At 38.4% G+C, this 14,894-nt stretch overlaps 1 long non-coding RNA gene across 2 annotated transcripts in view; it reads left to right on the forward strand.

Annotated features, from left to right (window-relative positions):
- The first annotated feature begins 4,995 nt into the window (after positions 1-4,995).
- The window catches only part of LOC138433724 (uncharacterized), a 50,448-nt gene continuing 40,549 nt past the window's right edge, over positions 4,996-14,894 (forward strand). The window contains exon 1 of one of the 2 annotated variants that reach the window (XR_011254447.1): positions 4,996-5,190. This is a non-coding gene — a long non-coding RNA (uncharacterized lncRNA). The remainder of the gene's footprint in view (positions 5,191-14,894) is intronic. The other variant, XR_011254448.1, reaches the window with a different exon arrangement.

Genomic DNA, 14,894 nt, shown 5'->3' on the forward strand with positions numbered 1-14,894 from the left:
GAGCGATTAGTTCATCTACATTTGGGGTAGTTTTGATATATATGATTGTATTACCATTTATTTTACTATTTGAGGTTTTCTTTTGTAGGTCTTTGCTTTCTCTTGTATTTCCTTGCCTAGAGAAGTTTCTTTAGCATCTGCTATAAAGCTTGATGGTGCTAAATTCTCTTAACTTTTGTTTACCACTTAAGCTTTTGATTTCTCCTTTCTGAATGTGAATGAGATCCTTGCTTGATAGAGGTCATCTTGGTTGTAGGTTTTCCCTTTCATCACTTTAAGCATGTCATGCCACTGACTTTTGACATGCAGATTTTCTGTTGAGTGATCAACAGTCAGTCTTATAGGGATCCCTTTGTATGTTATTTGTTGCTTTTCCTGTGTGGCTTTTAATAGTTTTTCTTTGTGGGTAATTTTTTTAGTTTGATTAATATGTGTCTAGCATGCGTCTTTTGGGGGTTATATTGTGTAGGACTTTATAATCTCCTCAAGTATTTTCTCAAACCCTTTCTTTTCTCTTCTTCTTCTTCTGCTGCTGCTAAGTCACTTCAGTCATGTCCAACTCTGTGCAACTCCATAGACGGCAGCCCACTAGGCTCCCCCATCCCTGGGGTTCTCCAGGCAAGAACACTGGAGTGGGTTGCCATTTCCTTCTCCAATGAATGAAAGTGAAAAGTGAAAGTGAAGTCCCTCAGTCGTGTCCGACTCTTAGCAACCCCATGGACTGCAGCCTACCAGGTTCTTCCATCCATGGGATTTTCCAGGCAAGAGTACCGGAGTGGGGTCTTCTAGGACTCCTATAATTCAAATAGTGGTGTGTTTAATGTTGTCTCAGAAGCTCTGAGACTGTCTTTACTTCTTTTTACTCTTTTTTCCTTATTCTTCTCTGTCTAACCAAGTTCCACCATTCTGTCTCCCAGCTCACTTATCCATTCTTCTGCATCATTCTGGTGTTGATTTCTTCTAGTGTGTTTTTTATTTCAGTAATTATGTTGTTCATTGCTAATTTTTTGTTCTTTATTTCTTCCAGGTCCTTGTTAAAATTTCTTGTATCTTCACAATCCATGCCTCCATTCTATTTATCTGTGCCACTATTTTATTTCTGAGACCTTGAATCATCTTACCATCATTACTCTTGAATCTTTTTCAGGTATACTGCATATTTCCCCTTTATGTGCTTGATCGTGTGAGTTTTCACTGTGCTTCTTCACCTGCGGCATGCTTCTTTGTATTTTGGATTTTTTTTAATTTACTATATTTGGAGTCTCTTTTCCACAGCATGCAAGGTCATAGTTTCTTTTACTTGTACAGTCTGTCCCCAGATGGTGGGTTTGGACGAGTGCTTTGTGACATTTTCCTAATTGGGGTGCTGGGTCCAGTGATCTGGTGGATGGAACTGGATCTTGTCTCTCTGAAGGGTAGTATCACATCCAGTGGTTTGTTTCAGGGTGTGTGTGAGCTGGGTATGGTTTTTGGTGACCTGAGTAGGCTTGTGTTTCTGTTTTGCTAGTTGTTTGGTGTGAGGTGTTAGGCTTTCTGGACTTTGGGTGGGGCCAGGTTTTAGGGTTGAGATGGAGGCCCTTGGGAGAGTTCTATTCAATTAATATTCAATGGGGTCAGGAGGTCCCTGGTGGTCCAATGTCCTGGATTCCAATCTTGCACCTCAAAGGTTTAGGCATAACTCCTGGCTGGAGCACCAAGTTTCCACAAGCCACCCAGTATAGAATAAGGGGAAAAAATAAATATAAAAAACAAACAAACATACAAACAACAGCAAAAAAAATGGAGAGACAAATGGAAAAAGCAATGCTAAATAGACAGGAACACACAAAGAAACTCACACATTCACACTCACAGAGGAAAGGAAAAAAGACCAAAAAAAAATAGAATAAAGAAATAACAATAAGAGAGCAGTGAAACCAATAAACAAGGACATTTCATTCATTTCATAAATGAAATAAAACACTAAAAACTAGCATAACATATATTTGATTCCAAAAACATGAAAAATGCAATATAGTGTAAATTACTGTAAAAATAAGAAAAATGAAATAAATTTATTTTAAAATAAAAACATTAAGAAAAAGGAAAAAGTAAGTAAAAACTAAAATATAAAGGAATAATGAGAAAGAACAACAATGAAACAAAAGAAAAAAGACAAAAGACAAAAACATATATAGAGAGAAAGTGGTAGTAAGAAGAATATTTTCCAGTGGTGTCAATTGTGCTCCTAAAAGATGATGCTGTCAAAGTGTTGCCCTCATATGTCAGCTAATATGGAAAACTCAGCAGTGGCCACAGGACTGGAGAAGGTCAGTATTCATTCTAATCCCAAAGAAGGCCAATGCCAAAGAATGTTCATGCTACCATACAATTGCACTCACTTCACATGCTAGTAAGATTATACTCAAAATAGTTCAAAATAGAAGTCAGCAGTATGTGAACTGAGAACTTCCAGATGCACAAGCTGGGTTTGGAAAAGATAGAGGAACCAGAGATCAAATTGCCAACATTCATTGGATTTTGAAGAAAGCAAGGGCATTCCAGAAAAACATCTATTTCTTATTCAATGACTATGCTAAGGCCTTTCATTGTGTGAATCGCAACAAAGTGTGGAAAATTCTTAAAGAGATGGGAATACCAGACCACCTTACTTGTTTCCTGAGAAACCTGTATGTGAGTCAAGAAGCCACAGTTACAACCAGACATGGAACAATGGGCTGGTTCAAAATTGGAAAAGGAGTACAACAAGGCTGTGTATTGTCACTCTGTGAAATTTAACTTCTATGCAGAGAACATCATGTAAAATGCCAGGCTGGATGAATCAAAAGCTGGAATCAAGATTGCCAGGAGAAATATCAACAACCCCAGATAAACAGATGATATCATTCTAATAGCAGAAAGCAAAAAGTGAAAACAAAGAGGCTCTTGATGAGAGTGAATGAAGATAGTGAAAAAACTGGCTTGAAACCCAGTATTAAAAAAACTAAGATCATGGCATCCAATCCCATCACTTCATGACAAATAGAAGGAGACAATTGGAAGCAGTTATAGATCTTATTTTCTTGGGCTCCAAAATCATTGTGGTTGGTGACTGAAGCCATGAAATTAAAAGACACTTGCTCCTTGGAAGAAGCAAGAAAAACTGACAAAACTAGTCAGTGTATTAAAAAGCAGCAAAGGTCCATATGGGCAAAGATATGATTTCTCCAATAGTCATGTACAAATGTGAGAGTTGGACCATAAAGAAGGCTGAGCACTGAAGAACTGATGCTTTTGAACTGTAGTGCTGACTTGAGAGTCCCTTAGACTGCAAGGAGATCAAACTAGTCAATCCTAAGGGAAATCAATCCTAAATATTCACTGGAAGGGCAGATGCTGAAACCGAAGCTCCAATACATTGGCCACTTAATGGGAAGAGCTGACTCATAGGAAAAGACCCTGATGCTGGAGCAGATTGAAGGGAAATGGAAAGGGGACAGCAGAAGATGAGATGGTCAAATAACATCACTGACTCAATGGACATGAATTGAACAAACTCTGGTAGATACTGAAGGACAGGGGAGCCTGGTATGCTGCAAACCACAGGGTCAGAAAGAGTGATACACGACTTTGCAACCAAACAACAACCACAGCAAACCATTGTCCTTACCATAAAGTGAGTTACAGCCAATCTTCCTACTCAGGAAGTTCTTCAGTATTACTAGGAACATCTCTGGGCCTGTTGTGGGCACTGTCGTGTCAACTCAGACTTGGATCTGGCCTTAACCCAATTTGTACTTGCTTCCAAATTCTACAATTGCCCCCCAAGTCCACAGCCTCAAGCTAATTGCAGGGATTTAATCTGCTGCGATTTCAGCTGCTGGAATGAATTCCTTTCCTCTTCATTGGTCACACCACGCCTGGTGCTCATCTTTGTTTATGGCTTCACCTCTGGTTTTTTTTGCCATCCTCTCATTCCCCGCCTGGACAAAAGACAACGGTGAAAGCAGCAGCTGCTTATGGCTGACTTGTTCAATCAGGCCAGGGATAGGGCAGATGGAATTGGGATGTGTGAAGAATGTCTGTGGTGGTGGCAGAGGCCTGTGGGAAGTTGCTACAGCATGAAACAGGTCATGCATTTTCCCCAGGGAATTGGCCTAGGTTGTGGGTCCCTCAGCTGTGCCAAATTATCCAGTCTCCTGGGAAGTTCTAGGCAATAACCTGTATCATAGCTTGGAGGCAGCTGTGGTGCCATTGCACCTGCCTCTGGTGTCACAGACCATATCCACAACTTGTCCCACCTGTGGCACTCACAAAGGCAGCATTTTACTTTCTGTGATCTCACAGAATTAGAGGATCCCCATGACAATGAACTCTTGCTTCTTTGGCAGGCCCAGGCTTTTCCCTGGACTTTCTCAGCTGTGTGGTATAGTCCCCTCAGTCAGCCTTCATGGCAATAATCCCAGTCCTCTCCCTGGAATCTGACCTCTGAAACCTGAGTCTCAGCACCCAGCCTCCACTTACCATGGCAGGCATCAAACAAGTGTCTTAGTCTAAGAACTGCTGGTATGCACTGGTTTCCATTCTGAATTACCTCTGCTTCTTCCATGCACCTGTTGCAACTTTCCCCTCTTGAGGTTCTGAAGCTATCCCCATCCCTGTCCTGGGGATTTCTGACTGTGTGGAAACTTTTTCTCCTTCACAGTTCCCTCCTCAAAGTACAGGTTTCATTTGATTATTTGTTCTCTCTCTCTCTTTTTAAAATTTATTTTGCCCTACCCCTTTATGTGGAGATTAGCTTGCCTTTTTGGAAATCTGAGATCTTCTGCCAGCACTGAATAGGTGTTCTGTAGGAGTTGTTTCACATGCAGATTTTTTTTTAATGTATTTGTAAGGGGGAAGATGATCTCCACATCTTACTCTTCTACCATGTTGAAATTCCTCCCTTCCTGTAATATCTTACCAAGAAACCAGATTTTATGACTGTTAATCTTTGCCAGGGTTTTCCTTGGGCTCAAAGGTTAAAGCATCTGCCTGGAATACAGAAGGCCTGCGTTAGATCCCTGGGTTGGGAAGATCCCCTGGAGAAGGAAGTGGCACCCCACTCCAGTACTCTTGCCTGAAGAATCCCATGGAGGGAGCAGCCTGGTAGGCTACAGTCCATGGGATCACAAAGAGTCGGACACGACTGAGGGACTTCACTCACTCAAGGTGCTCCTATGTTGGTTACACATATATTTACAATTGCTGTATCTTTTCCTTGATCTTTTGATCATTATATAGGGTCCCTCTTTGTCTCTTGTCTTTATTTTAAAATCTGTTTTGTTCAATATAAGTATTGGTACTCCAGCTTTCTTTTTATTTTCATCCAGTACTTTTTTTCCATCCCCTCACTTCCAGTCCCTATGTGTGTCTATATTCGAAGTAGACGTCTTGTAGATAGCATATATATGAGTCTTGTTTTTGTACCTATTCAGCCAGTCTGTGTCTTTTGGTTGAAGTATTTAATCTGTTTATATTTAAGATAATTATCAGTGTGTTCTTATTGCCACTTTATTATATTGTTTTGGATTTGTTTTTATAGGTTTTTTTCTCTTCCCTTCATTTTTTGTTCTCTTCTGTTGTGATTGATTGCTATCTTTGGTGCTGTGTTTAGATTCCTTCCTTTTTGTGTGTATATCTATTTTAGATTTTTGGTTTGTGGTTATCATGAGGTTTTGCTATAGCTGTTTATATGATTGTTTAAATTGCTAATCTCTTAATTTTAAATGCACTTCAAATATCTTGCATTTGTACTCTCCTCCTCTGACAATTATTGCTTTAGATATCATAATTGTGTGTGGATTATTTTTACCTTTACTGTGTATTTACTATGTATTTGCCTTTGCTTAATTATTTCATAATTTTCTTGTTTCTAATTGTGGAGTTTTCCTTTTTGCCTAGAGAAGTTCTTTTAGCATTTGTTGTAAAGCTGGTTTGTTGATGCTGAATTCTCTTAGCTTTTGCTTATCTGTAAAGTTTTTAATTTCTCCATCAAATCTAAATGAGAACTTTGTTGGGTAGAGTGATCTTGGTTGTCGATTTTTCCCTTGCATCACTTTAAATATACTGTGCCACACCCTTATGGCTTGACCAGATGTGGTATGTATACGTATGTATACATACATATGGAATGTTAGCAATAAAAAAGACTGAAGTAATGCCACTTGCAGCAACATGGATAGATCCAGAGAGTATCATACTCAGAGCAGCAAGCCAGACAAAGAAAAACATATATCATATAATATCACTTATATGTGGAATCTAAAAAATAAAAAAGATGCAAATGAACTTGTTTACAAAATAGAAATAGACTCATAGACATAGGAAAAATCTTATGGTTACCAAAGGGGAAGGTAGGAGGGACAAATAGGAGTCTTGGATTAACATACACTCCTGTATATAAAACAGATAACCAACAAGGATCTATACTCAATATTTTTAATAACCTATAAGGGGAAAGAAAAATATTTTATTTTCATTATATATATATATTATATATTCATTTAAAATATATATATAACTGAATATATATGTAAATAAATCACTGCTTTATACATGAAACTAGTACACTGTAAATCAACTATACTTCAATTTAAAAAAGAAACTTAAAGTTTCAGCTAATCATTTTAATGTTTAATGTAAACAATGAAAATTGAACAATTTTTAATATTTAAAAAGGTGAAAATTACCTAGTCAATTTTGTTTAGAAACAGCCATTCATTTTCAGGTTCTTTAGTTTAAAATGTAAAAAAAAATTCAAAACATAATTGTAATTGTTAGCTTCTGCTACTATAACAGAATCCCATTTCTTCCATAGTTGATAGTATCAATATTTTTCCATTCACATTGCATCAGGCTTAGAGTTTGGCTGCAGACTGTAATAATCTGGGATAGGTTCTAAGCTGTAGGTCAGTTTCAGACATTTTTTAATATCCTTTTTGTTTTGTGACTGATATGGCTCCCAAATTAGGTCACCACCTCAAGGCCCCATATCCACCCCTTATGACTTATCTGAATAATTTGCCCTGTCATTACTAAAGCAAGTGTAATGTAATGAAAGTATAAAATTCTTTTTAGCCAAAAGTTGCACAATTTCTTGGACTAAAACTACACTGCAGTTGAGCATCTAAAGAATCCTATCCTTCTCACTTCTTATCTAAGTTTCTGTATTTGCCATGTCAGTATGATTCTGTTGCTCCCCTTCTGAAATCTCACTTATACTATAAGGTCTCAGCTGAGAAAGCAATCAGGTTTTGTGTTGCTTTAAACTATGGACTTTTTAAATATAGATAAGCACCATGTTTATGTTGAACCACTACTTAAATTATATTACAACTTTCAAGCCTCTTTCAAAAATACATTTGTAGAAATCAACCAATCAAAGTGGAAAATAGGATTTTTGCAGATCACTGGGAAATTAAGTTGGAAAAATGGGTCTAGATTGTGTAGGCTTTTTTATGTCAGTTTATCTGACTTATTTGCCAAGAGGTGATTTCCTAAAAAGCCAATTCCATCCTTATCATAATGGTTTATTTTTAATTCAGGAAGGGAAATAAACATTGACCTAGTCATATGCTTTCTCTGTTAATAGCCTATCCACATAATTTTCCTTCTTCAGGTCCCTGTTAAAATTCTGCCTAGGTCATGGAAGTTCTATTCATTGTGCTTTAGTTAAAAAACTTTAAACTTCATAGTCCAAGGATTGTTCTTTGGTTGGTAAATGAATGAAAGAAGAAAAACTTGAGAAACTAAGAGAAATTATAAAATTATGAGTTTTCAGTGCCAATAGTTTAGTAGTTTCACACAAACATTAGATGAAATTATGAAATTTATTTAGAAACATAATATATTTAGAAATAAAAATATATTCATTTAGAAATATATATTTGACATATAGATTAAAAGTGTATATTAAATGTATACATTTATATCCTAGTATAAATACATTCAAGTAAATGTAATTGTACTCAGATTTCTAGAGCAATTTCCCAGAAGTGTTGAGGCATGGATCTAGAAGTTCAGCTGCTACTTTTTTCACTTAGTGAGTGGTCACTTATTTAAGCTTTCTTATATTCAGTTTTTTTTGTTGTTGTTGTTAAAAGAAATAAATGATAAGTTCTCATAGATTGTGAGAATTAAATACACACATTATTCAAAATTCCTAACATCGTGAATACTTGGGATTATCAGTTTTCAAGAGCCTAAAGTAACCCTAAATATATCTGGATTCCTGAAATATTCCAGAGATGGCCTAAATTTTAAAAGTCACTACTCTGAAAAGTGGCATCTCTGGTCTCATATCTTCTGAAAGTGGGGTAACTTTCAGAATAAGCTTTGGTATAAGAGGTGCAGGGTGCAATATTTAAGAGCACCAGGTTAGCAAAGTGATTTATAGTTCTTCCAAGATTGACAAGAGGCAGAGTGAATTGGAGCATATCAGACAGTCAGTAAATACTCAATAGATTTCAACCAAATAAAAGCCATCATTTCAATAAACATTGAGTTTTAAAGATTTGAAGTATAAATCCCTCACTTCCTAATGCCCAGATCAGGGTGGAACATATGGGAACATTGATATTACACACTTAACAGAATGTGACAACTGATAAATACTAGGAAACATAGATCCATGCTGAGCCTGAACAGAAAACTCAGTTTCTCAGCAGATTCTGTAGGCGTATGACAACTTTGCAGAATAGTATTTGGAGACCTGTTGGATGCAGCCATCCTGGACTATACAGACTTTCTCTCTGGTCTGGGTTACACCCCCAGTGAAACCCTCATCAACATCACGTCAGCTGAGGTTGGGAATTTACTATAGATCTTCCTACCAAGAGCACTGGTAGAACTTCCACCTTCAAAATTGTTATCACCATGACATCCAAAGCTAAGGCCTTGGGTGTCTCTACCCTGCTGATAGATAGAGAAGTTGTCCAGAGTTGTAAATAAATTAGAAATGTCATGAAATGGCTTTCTATAAGTAATTCCTGGTACTGGCTTTGTCTGGCTCTCCCCCCCCCCACTCCCTCTGCTGTTGCACCCCCTTCCTTCCCATGCACACATGTATCATTGGGGGAGCATTACTGTACCCATGCCTTATTGCTGAAAGCCATTTTGTCTAGGGACCAAGGCTGTATGGACAGATACTCTCCCTATTTATATCCCTCCTGTGTGTGGCTGGAAAACTTTTTGGTTTCTGTGAGGTGGGAAATTAGGCATGAGCCATGAGGAGTGGCCTAGCCAAAAAAGATACAAGGTGATCTCTAAAGCCCAACCCAGACACACATAGGAGAGCTCACAGATATCACACAAAAATAATCACAGAGATGTTTTTAGCTCCTGCTCATGGGTCCTAGGCACAGAGTAGATACAGACTAACCACAGGGACTTCTCCAATTCTGGCACATGTCCTCTTGATGCACAGTTGTGTACTCAAGTAACCTTAGACAGCCAGGAGTCTGTCAAGAGTTCATAAGTATTATATGCATACATGCATCTGATTATAACAGACTGAATTATGGGAAAGACACTTGCAATAGAGCCTATTGTTATATAACTTGGGCTTCCCAGGTGAAGCTAGTGGTAAATAACCTGCCTGCCAATGCAGGAGACTCGAGACATGGTTTCAATCCCTGGGTCAGGAAGAATCCCTGGAGAAGAAAATGGCAACCTGCTCCAGTATTCTTGCCTGGGAAATCCCATGGACAGAGAAGACAGGCAGGCTACAGTCCTTGGGGTTACAAAGAGTCAGACACGACTTACTACTGTCCATCAAAACTATCAGTCCACACTCCCTTTCCTTATTGGCTTGAGTGTACACCTATTTGCATTCTCTTCCCCGACTGGTGGCAGGTAAAGCCCTATTTTGCATAGGTCAGAACCAAAAGGAGGACACAGGAAGTATAAAAAGAGAAGCCAAGAGGGATTGATGCCACTCCTTTAGGGTCAGCCTGCTCTCAGATCTCGTTTTAATAAAAGTTCTGTCTGCTTGAGCTGTAACTGAGTTGTAATTAGCAAGGTTTCAAACCTTGCCACAGTGAGCTTTAATCAATCTGTCATCAATCAGTGAGCTTGACTGAGCTTTAATCAATCTGTCATTCCAAAACTTTGTTATGAAAAGACTAGAACCAAGGGAAAGATACAAACCAAGCTGACAGTTTCTGAATGTCTTTTTCTGAATAAAAAAGGAAAAACATTATATATATATATATATATATATATATAGGCTAAAGTAATAAAATACAAATATGTGTTTATTATTTTTCAGCAAAGTATCCTGTTTCCTGTTTAAAATATCATTAGAAAAGAGCTGAAGATAGTGTTTGAACTGAGATCTGTTGCCTTTGTGTACTGGATTTAGTAAGGATGACTGCTCTCACAATACAAAAATTCTCATCAGAGTCACTCAGACTGCTCATTCCTAATTGTACTTACATCATATTCATACCTCTGGCAATAGATTTTATTGTGATTCTCTTTTGCATCTTTATTAAATACAGTATATTTAAAAATGCAGATACAAAGAAAAATATATATATAGAATTAGGATGATGACCTTAGGACCTGATGACCTAGTTCCTAAATATTGTGTGTTGTTGTTGTTACCTGTTGTTCAGTTGCTCAGTCGTTTCTGACTCTTTGTAACCCCAAGGACTGCAGCACATCAGGTTTCCCTGTTCTTCACTATCTCCTGGAGCTTATTCAAACTCATGTCCATTTATCAGTGGTGCCATCCAACCATGTCATCCTCTGTCATCCCCTTCTCCTCTTGTCTTCAATCTTTCCCAACATCAGGGTCTTTTCTAAGGAGTCAGCCCTTCGCATGAGGTGGCCAAAGCATTGGAGCTTCAGCTTCAGCATCAGTCCTTCCAATGAATATTCAGGACTGATTTCCTTTAAGATGGACTGGTTGGATCTCCTTGCAGTCCAAGGGACTCTCAAGAGTCTTCTCCAACACCACAGTTCAAAAGCAGTAATTCTTCGGCACTCAGCTTACTCTATGGTCCAAATCTCACATCCATACATGACTATTGGAAAAAACATAGTTTTGACTAGACAGACTTTTGTCAGCACAGTGATGTCTCTGCTTTTTAATATACTGTCTAGGTTGGTCATAGCTTTTCTTCCAAGGAGCAAGCATCTTTTAATTTCATGGATGCAGTCAGCATCTGCAGTGATTTTGGAGCCCAAGAAAGTAAAGTCTGTCACTGTTTCCATTGTTTCCCCATCTATTTGCCATGAAGTGATGGGACCGGATGCCATGATCTTCACTTGTGAATTATTGAGTTGTTTTTTTTATTTAAATTTTTTTTTTTACTTTACATTACTGTATTGGTTTTGCCATACATTGACATGAATTCACCACAGGTGTACATGAGTTCCCAACCCTGAATTATTGAGTTTTAAGCCAGCTTTTCCACTCTCCTCTTTCACTTTCATCAAGAGGCTCTTTAGTTCTTCTTTGCTTTCTGCCATAAGGGTGGTGTCATCTGCATTTCTGAGGTTACTGATATTCCTCCAGAAAATCTTGATTCCAGCTTGTGCTTCATCCAGCCCGGCATTTCACATGATGTACTCTGCATATAAGTTAAACAAGCAGGATGAGAATATACAACCTGATGTATTCCTTTTCCAATTTGAAACCAGTCTGTTTTTCCATGTCTGGTTCTAATTGTTGCTTCTTGACCTGTATACAGATTTCTCAGGAGGCAGGTAAAGTCTGAAATTCCCATCCTTTTAAGAATTTTCCACCATTTGTTGTGATCCACACAGTCAAAGGATTTAATGTGACTACACACAAAGCACAAGTAGAAGTTTTTCTGGGACTGTATTGCTTTTTCTATGATCCTGTGGATGTGGGCAATTTAATCTCTAGTTCCTCTGCCTTTTCTAAATCCAACTTGGGTATCTGGAAGTTCTTGGTTCATGTACAGTTGAAGACTCACTGGAGAATTTTGAGCATTACTTTACTAGCGTGTGAGATGAGGGCAATTGTATGGTAGTTTGATCATTCTTTGGCATTGCCTTTCTTTGGGATTGGAATGAAAACTGACCTTTTCCAGTCCTGTTGCCACTGCTGAGTTTTCCAAATTTGGGGGCATACTGAATGCAGCACTTTCACAGCATCATCTTTTAGGATTTGAAATAGCTCAGTATAGCTCAGTATTGTTCATATTTCACAGTATGAAAAGGTACCATCTATCACCATACAAAGATACTATATAGTTTTTGACTATATCCCCCATGCCAGCATTGCATACTCATGATTTATTTATTATAAATCATTCCCATGATTATCTATTATAACTGAAAGTTTCTACCTCTTATCTCCCTCACCTATTTCTCTGCTCTGGCAAAAATCTGTTCTATCTAAGACTCTTTTTCTATGTCATTATGTTTATGATTTGTTTTGTTTTGTTAGATTCCACATTTTAGCATTATATCCTCTAGGTCCTTTCATGTTTTTGCAAATAGCAAGATTTTTTTCTTTCCTATAATATTCCACTCTGTGTGTGTGTGTGCGTGGGTGTGTGTGTGTGTATATATATATATATATACACTATATATATATAGTTACTACATCTTACTTATCCACTTATCTATCCATGGGCACTTTGGTAGCTTCCAAATCTTAGGTTTGTAAAGAATACTGTTATGAATATAGGGATGCATATATCTTTTCAAATCAGTGTTTTCATTTCCTTTGGATAAATACCAAGGAGTGGACTTGCTGAATAACATGGTAGTTCTATTTTAATTTTGGGGGGAACTTCCATATTGTTTTCCATAGTAGCTGTACCCATTTGCACTCCCATCAACAATGTACAAGTGTTCCCTTTTCTCCAAATCCTCAACACTTGCTATTTGTAGCCTTTTTGATAATAGCCAATGTGACAGGTTTGAGGTGATATCTCATTATGGTTTTGATTTTCACATCCCTGAGGATTATTCACATCCCTGAGCATCTTTCCATGTGTCTGTTGGCCATTGGTGTGTTTCCTTGGGGAAAAAGTCTATTCAGGTTCTCTGCCCATTTTTAAATCAAGTGTTTCTCATATTGAGTTGTATGTGTTCTTTGTATATTTGGGGTATTAACCTCTGACTGGATGTAACATTTGCAAATATGTTCTACTCAGTAGTCAGTCTTTTAGTTTTACTGATAATTTCTTGTACTATGCAACTCCCACTTGTCCCTCTTCCCTGAGGAAGCATATCCAAAAAGATATTGTGAGCTGGTAACAGGCAGGAAGGCCAGGGTCTCCAAACAGAGGAAATAGACTGCAAATGTCAGACATTTTTATCTCTCTTAAGTGGCAAGAGGAAACAAACTAGTGATATTTTTTTCCTTCTCTATACAAATTTAAAAGGAGGTTTCTCTTAAAATACTGTATTGCCATAATGACACCTGGTTTCACCTGAAGTTAACTATTCTCAAACCTTGAGTCAACCAATGCATTTTTCTTATGGAAATGTTTGTCTTAAGCTATGTTCATGTACTATGCATTTACCCCAAACTCCATCTTCAAGTCGGTTCTGCCTAATGTCTCAGAACCTACTTGACAAACCACTATGTTATACCCAGATATTGTTCGCCTAATCTATGTAAACGAAACTATTTGTATGGTAATCTGCCCTTCTACAAGATTCAAGTCAATCATTCTATGGCTCGGGATGAATCATCTAGTGCCAAGATTATCCCAAAATACATCTTATGGATGAGGGGCCTGGTGCCATTCTGAGTTTTAAGGAATTCCTTTCTTTCATTAACAGACTGCTAGTGACTATGTAACATCAAGCTGAAGACTAGCAAGGGGGTAGGGTACTCTTTCTGCCCTCTTCTGATGCCTATGTCAGAAGCTTTCTCTATCTCCATTATACTTTAATAAAACTTTGTTACACAAAAGCTCTGAGCCTCGTCTCTGGCCCCAGATTGAATTCTCCTCCACCAGAGGCCAAGAATCCCAGTGTCTTTTCATTCAGCAACAACCTTTCAATTGCTAAGACTGATGTCAAAGAGTGTATTATGTTTTCCTTTAGAAAGTATAGGTCTTGGCAGGAAGCAGGAGAGATGGGGCTGGAGATAGAAGAAGCAGCCCCAGGAGTTGCCTAAGGCACAAGGACAATCTGATGTGATCTCCCTGCAGGCCCAAAGCACCTGCGGCCCCTTCCTTGACTGACATGATGTTTTGGGCTCTTGAAACATACCCTCATTTCAGTTCAGTTCAGTCGCTCAGCCGTGTCCGACTCTTTGCGACCCCATGAACAGCAGCACGCCAGGTCTCTCTGTCCATCACCAATTCCAAGAGTTCAGTCAAACCCATGTCCATCGAGTCAGTGATGCCTTCCAGCCATCTCATCCTCTGTGGTCCCCTTCTCCTCCTGCCCCCAATCCCTCCCAGCATCAGAGTCTTTCCCAATGAGGCATGAGGTGGCCAAAGTATTGGAGTTTCAGCTTTAGCATTAGTCCTTCCAATGAACACCCAGGACTAATCACCTTTAGAATGGACAGATTGGATCTCCTTGCAGTCCAAGGGACTCTCAAGAGTCTTCTCCAACACCACAGTTCAAAAGCATCAATTCTTCAGTGTTCAGCTTTCTTCACAGTCCAACTCTCACATCCATACATGACCACTGGAAAAACCATAGCCTTGACTAGATGGACCTTTGTTGGCAATGTGATGTCTCTGCTTTTGAATATGCTATCTAGGTTGGTCATAGCTTTCCTTCCAAGGAGTAAGCATCTTTTAATTTCATGGCTGCAATCACCATCTGCAGTGATTTTGAAGTCCCCCAAAATAAAGTCTGATACTGTTTCCACTGTTTCCCCATCTATTTACAATGAAGTGATGGGACCAGATGCCATGATCTTTGTT

The sequence above is a fragment of the Ovis canadensis genome, chromosome 2 (assembly GCF_042477335.2).
Source record: "Ovis canadensis isolate MfBH-ARS-UI-01 breed Bighorn chromosome 2, ARS-UI_OviCan_v2, whole genome shotgun sequence".
Taxonomy (NCBI): Eukaryota; Metazoa; Chordata; class Mammalia; order Artiodactyla; family Bovidae; genus Ovis; species Ovis canadensis.